Here is an 8,711-nt window from a genome sequence, read left to right as displayed (position 1 = left end):
TTACAGAATCCGGGAGGGATGAGGTTACAGTCCAGCCTCCAGGACCACGAGGGAGAGAGACAGGGAGAGAGGGAGGGGGAGGAAGAGGGGGACAGGGGAGACAAGCATGTAAGCACCTAGGGTCTTAAGGGGGTCTCCTCTCTGCCACACCCCAGGGGCAGGTCATGGGCAGATGTGGCAGTTACTTGCTGTCACACTAGGGGCAGTGTTTCAAGGTCAAGGCTGCAACAGCTACCCACTACATAAGCTTTTTTGTTTTGTTTTGTTTTGTTTTGTTTTTGTTTTGTTCTGTTTGTTTGCTTTGCTTTTGTTTTTCAAGACAGGATTTCTCTGTAGCTTTGGAGCCTGTCCTGGAACTCACTCTGTTGTAGACCAGGCTGGCCTCGAACGCCACCTGTCTCTGCCTCCCGAGTGCTGGGATTAAAGGCGTGTGCCACCATCACCCGGCTAAGCTTGTTTTTCTTAATGTATGAGTATTATACCCTAACATAATAATAAGATAATAAGGGGGAGATGGATGCAGATATATGGAAAGTCTCCACTATCTTTTCAGTATTGAAGTAAGTCAAAGCTATTTTTAAAAAGTAAATTCTAGCAATGCACTTGTGTATGTAGATATATGGATGAGAATGCATGTGACATATATAGATTTTATATATGTGCATTTTTTAAGATAGAGTCTGGCTATATGGCCCTGGCTGTCCTGGAACTTGTATAAACTAATATCAAACTTGCAGGGATCCTTCCTGCCTCCCAAGTGCTGGGATTACCGGCATGTGTCACCAGCCTGGCACACTTTCTTTTTCTTTTAGGCCCTTTCTTCTTCATTTCTTGGTTTTTATGTTCTTTTGGGTTGTTTGTTTGTTTAGATTTGTTTATTTGTGGTTTTTCTAGACAGGGTTTCTCTGTGTATCCTGGCTGGTCCTGGAACTGGATTTGTAGACCAGGCTGACCTCAGAGTCACAGAGTTCTGCCTGCCTCTGCCTCCTTAGTGCTGAAATTAAAGGCGTGGGCCACCATGCTCAGCTTTAGTTTTGTGGGGGTTTTTTTTGTTTGTTTGTTTGTTTTTTGTTTGTTTGGTTTTTTTTGGTTTTCTGAGACAGGGTTTCTCTGTGTAGCTTTAGTGCCTATCCTGGAACTCACTCTGTAGAGTAGGCTGGCCTCGAATTCATAGAGATCCGCCTGCCTTTACCTCCCAAGTTCTGGGATCAAAGGCGTGTGCCACCACTGCCCGACTCTAGATTTATTCTTTATTTTTATTATTTTTATTTTTTAATTTTTTTAGATCTATTTATTTATTATGTATAGTGTTCTGTCTGCATGTATGCCTGCACACCAGAAGAGGGCACCAGATCTCATTATAGATGGTTGTGAGCCACCATGTGGGTGCTGGAGTTGAACTCAGGACCTCAGGAAGAGCAGTCAGTGCTCTTGACCTCTGAGCCATCTCTCCAGCCCTTATTTTTATTTTTACTTAATGTGTATGGCTGTTTTGCCTGCATGTATGTTAGTACACCATATACATGTAATGCCTGTGAAGATCATAAAAGGTCTGCGGACCTCGTGGAACTTCAGTTACAGACAGTTGTTAAGGTGTTGAGAACCAAACCTGGGTCCTCCGCTACAAACACTCAGCCAGCTCTTCAGCCTGAATTGGTTTTATTTCTTTTATTTTATTTCGATACAAGGCCTCTCATGTAATCCTAGGTGGCTCTCAAACTCCCTTTGTAACTAAGGATGGCCTGGCACTCCTGACCTCCCACCCCAGCTCCCACGAGCTGGACTGCAGACCCACGCCACCTTTCCAGGTCAGGTCCTCATTTCCACTGACGGGCTTTCTCTCGTGTTCTCACGAATGGCAAAAACAGGTGAACCAATTTCAGGTTTGGGAAGTAAGCACATAAGATCCCTGACCACTCGCTACTGCCATGTGCAGATGAGGTGTACTGAGAGTAGTTCTCCATACACACCCCACTCCGACCCCAAATAAGTGTTAGTAATGTGCGAAGTCTGTATCTTTGTTTATTCATTATGTTTTGTTGTTTTCAAGACAGGGTTTCTCTGTGTAACAGCCCTGGCTGTTCTGGAACTCTATTTGTAGATCAGGCCTTGAACTCACAGAGATCCGCCTGCCTCCACCTCCCAAAAGTGCTGGGATTAAAGGCGTGCGCCACCACCACCCGGCTTGTGTCTTTAATACTGAAGATACTGTTCAAAACATTTCAAGAATCACCTTCAGCATTTTATATAGCAAAAGCTCTGATGAATATTCATTATCTGCAGGTGGCTCTCACTTATGAAAATAGCCAAAAGAACTCAGGCCAAGACTGATGGGTACATAGGTGTGAAATATGGATGGTAAATACGCTTGAGTTTTGTTTTGTTTTTTTTTTTAATTTAGAAGGATAACATGGGCATATTCACTATATAAAAGAGCAATCCTTTTTGTTTGTTTGTTTGTTTGGTTGGTTGGTTGGTTTTTGAGACAGGGTTTCTCTGTGTAGCTTTGGTGCCTGTCCTGGATCTCACTCTCTAGGCCAGGCTGGCCTCGAACTCACAGAGATCCCTCGGGCTCTGCCTCCCGAGTGCTGGGATTACAGCCGTGCCCCACCACTGCCTGGCAAGAGCAGTCCTAATGTCATCTAGGACAGCGCAGTCAGTGTTTCTGTAATAATATCTATGAGTAGTGCTGCTAAGGCAAATGAAAGAGGATGAATTAAAGTGTACTTCTGCAGGTTTTGTTCAAGTTCTCTGTCGTAAAATGAGTTCTGGGCAGACTAGATGGGTTTGGTTTTGGTTGGTTGTTTGTTTTCTATGTTGGAGACCAAAAATTATCTCTTATGAGCTAGGCAAGCACTCCACCATGAAGCTATATCCCCAGCCCCCAGAAAGTAAGTTACGGAAAAATCATTTATCACAATGTTTGGATCTAAGAATTATAAAGGAGGGCCGGGGAGATGGCTCAGAGGTTAAGAGCACTGACTGCTCTTCCGGAGGTCCTGAGTTCAATTCCCAGCACCCACATGGTGGCTCACAACCATCTATAATGAGATCTGGTGCCCTCTTCTGTATACATAATAAATTAAATAAATCAAAAAAAATCTTTAAAAAAAAAAAAAGAATTGTAAAGGATTAGCTGAGTGGTGGTGGCATACGTCTTTGATCTCAGCACTCGGGAGGCAGAGCCAGGCAGATCTCTGTGAGTTCGAGGCCAGCCTGGTCTACAGAGTGAGTTCTAGGACAGGCTCCAAAGCTACACAGAGAAACCCTGTCTCGGAAAAAAACAAACAAACAAGAATTGTACAGAATTGAAGACGATGACTCTTTGGTGACTGTAAGTGAACCAATCGATCACCAAATCCCACTGCGTTTGTGTTGTCTTTTCAACCTGCCCTTTCCCTCGCCACTGACGCCACCCAGCACCTTGACACTCTGATTGGCATTTTCAAATGACAAAGACTTTGACTTTCTTTCATGCTTTCCTTCCTAATTTTTAAAAATTTCAGTTACTTCTTTAAATTTATTTATTTAGGGGAGGAAGCACATGTGGAGGCCCGGGGAACAGCTTGCAGGAACTGACTCTCTTTCCACCATGTGAGTCACCTGAATGAAATTAAGTCTTCAGGCTCAGAAGCAGGTGAGTTGACTCGCTGAGCCATGGCTCTCTGTCTCACCCGCTTTGGGGAAAAGTAATTGTATGTGGATGCCCGAGACTTGGGCAGGTGGTCAAGGACGTAGGTCCTGGAAGTTGCCCTGGGAGCCATCTTGTTGGCCTTCCTAGGGTTTTGGAAACCCATAGTCCTTCGTTCTCCTAAATGCAAGCCTATCCCTTCCACTCCGTTAGAATCTTTATGGTGCCACCGGCTCTCTAACCAGCTATAAAGAAACAAGAACAGCTGGAGAGGGCTCCTCAGTTAAGAGCACCGGCTGCTCTTCCAGTCCTGTTGGGTTTCCCCATCATGATCTTGACCCCCCTCTTCTTCTTTTTGGAAAAAAATTTTTAATTTATTTTTTGAGACAGGGCTGGATGTAGCCCCGACTAACCTTGAACTTGGCCTCCTGCTCCCCGTGTATTCCCAGCACTGGGGTGGTAGACTCAGTTAGAGTCCCGGCACCTACATGGTGGCTCACACATCTGTAATGTCAATTCCAGAGTACCCGACGCCCTCTTCTGACCTCTAAAAGCACCTTGCACACATGGTGCACAGATACACATGCAGGTAAAACATCCATACACATATATATATATATATATATATATATATATATATATATATATATATATATTTTGTGGAGCTGAGGATCGAACCCAGGGCCTTGCACTTGCTAGGCAAGCACTCTACCACTGAGCTAAATTCCCAACCCCTTATGCATAAACTTTTAAAAAAGAAATAACTATAACGCTATTCAAAGTTTGATGTTATTTGATATCTGATACTCATCAAATGGTGAAAATTTCAGACACCAAGAATATTTAGAAAGATTTTGTCATTTTTGTTTTGTGTTGTTTGTTTTTTAACATAGGGTCTCACCATGCAGCCCTGGGTGACCTGTAACTCCCTCTGTAGGCCTGAGTTGCCTCAAACTCACAGAGCTCTGCCTCACGCCTGACTAAATAGAAGATTTTTTTGTTTTGTTTTTCTCATACCTGTGTGTGAGTGTCTGTGTGGGGGTGTGGAATGTGAGTGTAGGCTCCACAGAAGCCAGCAGAGGGTGTCAGATCCTATGGAGTTACAGGCAGTTGTCAGCCGCCTGATGTGGGTGCTGGGAGCTGAACTCAGGGCCTCCTGGAGGGCAGGAAGTGCTCTGAAAGGCTGAAACGCCTCCCCAGCCCTGTTTTAAAAGATTAATAGCGACTGAACAAAGAAGCCCTACATTTACTGGATATGAGTCATTTTAGTGCTCCTTCAGTGTGTTCTACAGTAGCAGGGACAGTTAGGCAGACTGGCACAGGTCTACCACCCCAGTGCTGGGAATACACGGGGAGCAGGAGGCCAAGTTCAAGGTTAGCCGGGGCTACATCCAGCCCTGTCTCAAAAAATAAATTAAAAATTTTTTTCCAAAAAGAAGAAGAGGGGGGTCAAGATCATGATGGGGAAACCCACAGAGACAGCTGACCGGTGCTAGTTGGAGCTCACTGACTCTGGACCGACAGCTCGGAACCTGCATGGGACCGAACTAGGCCCGGTGAATGTGGGTGACAGTTGTGTGGCTTGATCTGTTTGTGGGGTCCCTGGCAGCAGGATCAGGACTTATCCCAGGTGCGTGAACTGACTTTTTGGAGCCCATTCCCTGTGGTGGGATACCTTGCTCAGCCTTGATACAATGGGGAGGGGCTAGGCTCTCCTTCAACTTGGTATGCCAGACTTTGTTGACTACCAGGGGAGGCCTTACCCACTCTGAGGAGTGGATGGGGGCAGAGTGGGAGGTGAGGAGGTGGGAGAAGGGGAGGGACTCTAACTCCAGTCCCAGGGATCCAACGCCCTCTTCTGGCTTCCCTAGGCATTGCACACAGGTGGCAGAGACACACATGCAGGTACAAACCATAAACATGGAAGATTAAGGAAGATGGAAAACAGAGCACAGGACTAGGCTGGATATTTTTATAACTGGTCTGGTCCCAAACCACAGCTTCAGGCACAATGGTCTATAACCAACCTTAATGTACTGGCCTTACACACATTTTCATTTCTAATAGCCACCACCCACAGCGGTGAATTTTAATTTCTAGTTTCTGAAAAATCTGGTTTTGTTTTATACCTCCATGCAAGCCAATATTCTTTTCTCTATTTGACTGCCTTTCTTCTGGAAAACTTCTAGTCATACTTCAAATCCTAGACTGCTTCTTTGACTGCATCAGATGCAGGTCTATCTCAGTCCTTTAAACAGGCAGCTTGACAGCAGTGGGGAAGGGGTGGAAGTGGGGTGGAGAGGGGGAGGGGATCATTGCTGCAGAATTCCCACAAAAGGGCTGGAGGGATGGCTCAGAGGTTAAGAGCACTGTTTATTCTTCCAGAGGCCCTGAGTTCAATTCCCAGCACCCACATGGTGGCTCACAACCATCTGTAATGAGATCTGGCACCCTCTCCTGGTGTGCAGGAACACTATACATAGTAAATAAAAGAATCTTTCTTTTTACTTTTTTTTTTTTTTTAAGCTGAGGATCTAACCCAGGGCCTTGCGCTTGCTAGGCAAGCGTTCTACCACTGAGCTAAATCCCCAACCCCATGAATCTTTCTAAAAGAGATTAAAAATGAAAAGAAAAAAGAACTCCTACAAAAGACTAGACCTCTCACCTTTTATATTTATCTCCTATTACTCAACTGTTGTTGTTTACACGGTGATTTCTTCTATCAGCCTGTGAGTTCCTTATAGGTGCAGGCTAGGATGACTTTTGAGAGGTGAAGTATTTCATGCAAAGTAAATCCAAGAGTAGCACTTCCTAGATGATGAATTCTGGCATAGTATTCAAAATGGAGAAAGGAGTCTCATTACTTTTTATTTGTATTTTTTGGGCTACCAGCAAGGATTTAAGCCTTCTTTTTTTTGTTTTGTTTTGCTTTGTTTTTCGAGACAGGGTTTCTCTGTGTAGCTTTGCACCTTTCCTGGAACTCACTTGGTAGCAACAGGCTCTGCCTCCCAAGTGCTGGGATTAAGAGGGTGCGCCACCACCGCCCGGCTGGATTTAAGCCTTCTACCTAGAGTACTTGGTATATTAATTTACCAGCTTAGTGGACATCTCAGAGTATCAACAAGCTAGACTTACAAGGCCCACTGTAAACTAAAGGGGGGCAGGGCACAGAAGCCTCTTTTGGTTGTGTGTGCCTTTAATTTCAGCACTCCAGTGACAGAGGCAGGTGGATCTTTAAATTTGAACTCAGTCTGGTCTACAAACTGTGTTCCAGGCCAGTCAGGATTACAGAGTTGGGGTGGGGGGGGGGGAGAACACACCTTTAATCCTGACACTGAGGAGGCAGAGAGGCAGGAAAAACCTTTGTGAGTTCAAAGCCAGTCTGGCTTCACAGTGAAACCCAGGACTACATAGAAAGTACCTGCCTCAAAAACAAATGGGGGTGGGGCGCTGGGGGCAGGGCAAGCTGAGCGATGGGTCAGTAGTTTAAGGGGTACTGCTTTTCAGGACTGAGTTCAGTTTCCAGCACCCACATGGCAGCTCACAATGATCTGTCCCTCGAGTTCCAGAGGATCCAATGACTTCTCTGACCTCTGTGAGATCTTTCACAAACATGGTGCACATACATCCACCCAGGTACACACGAAATATTTTTAAGCGGCAGGGTAGGCTGGAGAGATGGCTCCGAGGTTAAGAACACTCATTGCTCCTGCGGAGGACGCAGGTTCAGTTTCCAGCACCCATGCGCCAGCCCAGTGGGCTCCTGCATACATGTGGTGCATACACACACACTCAGGCTCACACACACATGAAATAAAACACATTTCTTAAAGGACACAGAAAACAATGTCACCCACAGAGTGTGGGAGGAATTAATTCTGCCTGGAAGCATGGGGAGGAGGGTCCAGAAGGGAGCGCGGTCCGAGGAAGAGAGGTGCGTTTGAGCCAAACCTTGCTGGGAGAGTCTCACTTGGCAGGGTGAGGTGGCGGCGTGGGGGGAGGAGTGAGCGGAGCAATCTGCCAGATGAAAGTCTCCACGTGCCTGAGAAGACAACCCTGGCACGCAGTATGCTCGCTCACTCCTATTCCACCTACTCTCTCCCTTCTTCGGTCTCACCCACCCTCTTCCTTAAGAACTACCACTGGGGACAGTTTCCCTTCCTAGAACAGACCCTGCACACAGTAAAGGGAACCTTAAAACTTTAAAAATGGCATCAGTTGGTCTAGTCTGCCTTTGAGACTGAGGGTGGGAGGGCTGGGGAAGCAGGTAAGGATGTGGTCTTGAGAGTCCCGGCCGAAAAAGAAATGGAAAAAAAAAAAAAAGAAAGTCCCCACTCCCCCTTTGTCAACCCCCAACACACACCTGTCTGTGCGCGCGCGCACGCACACACAAACACACTTTGCTAAAGGCTGGAAATTCCTTGTTCTCAGCGGAAGAGAGTAGGCGGGTGCGTGGGGGTGGTTAGCAGTGGGAGGCAAGCGAAGAACAGACATCTCAGCAGCTCCGGCTGCGGGCTGCGGGGGCGCTCTGGGCCTCCGGCGGGGCCTGACAAGTCCATGCTGCTTTTTGTATTCTTTTTTAATGTATATATATATATTTTAAAATACACACATGAGGACTCGGATACAGCCCTACAGACACACAAGCAGAGATAAAGAAACAAACACCTAAACTCAGAATACCGTCCACAGTCTTCGATCGGACCAGCGTTCTACCACTGCCAGTTTCCACACACAGCCTCTGCTTAAACCCCAGGGCAAGTCTTGAGAAGCGAAGCGACAGACAGACCCGGTGGTTTCACTCTCACACACACGCTCGCTTCTGACTTTCAAAGGGACCCGGACAAGTGTCTCAGCGAGATCTGTCTCCTCTCCTCCTTTTCTGGTCCCAAACCCGGGAGCCAAGGCCTGAGAACCCGGCTTCCCCCTCCGTCATCCTCTTTCCCGGACCCGGACCAGGCTCCCAGGAAGCTCCAGCTCCCTGGCTTCATGCCCTACCCTTCCCCACCCCCTACCGCTCCACTGGCTGCCCTCTCTCCCTAGACCCCAGGACTCCGTGCCACCCCAAGGGGGCCTGTGG

Source organism: Onychomys torridus, chromosome 20, assembly GCF_903995425.1.
Source record: "Onychomys torridus chromosome 20, mOncTor1.1, whole genome shotgun sequence".
Taxonomy (NCBI): domain Eukaryota; kingdom Metazoa; phylum Chordata; class Mammalia; order Rodentia; family Cricetidae; genus Onychomys; species Onychomys torridus.
The sequence above is the reverse complement of the archived record's forward strand: the minus strand, read 5'-3'. Positions refer to the sequence as shown.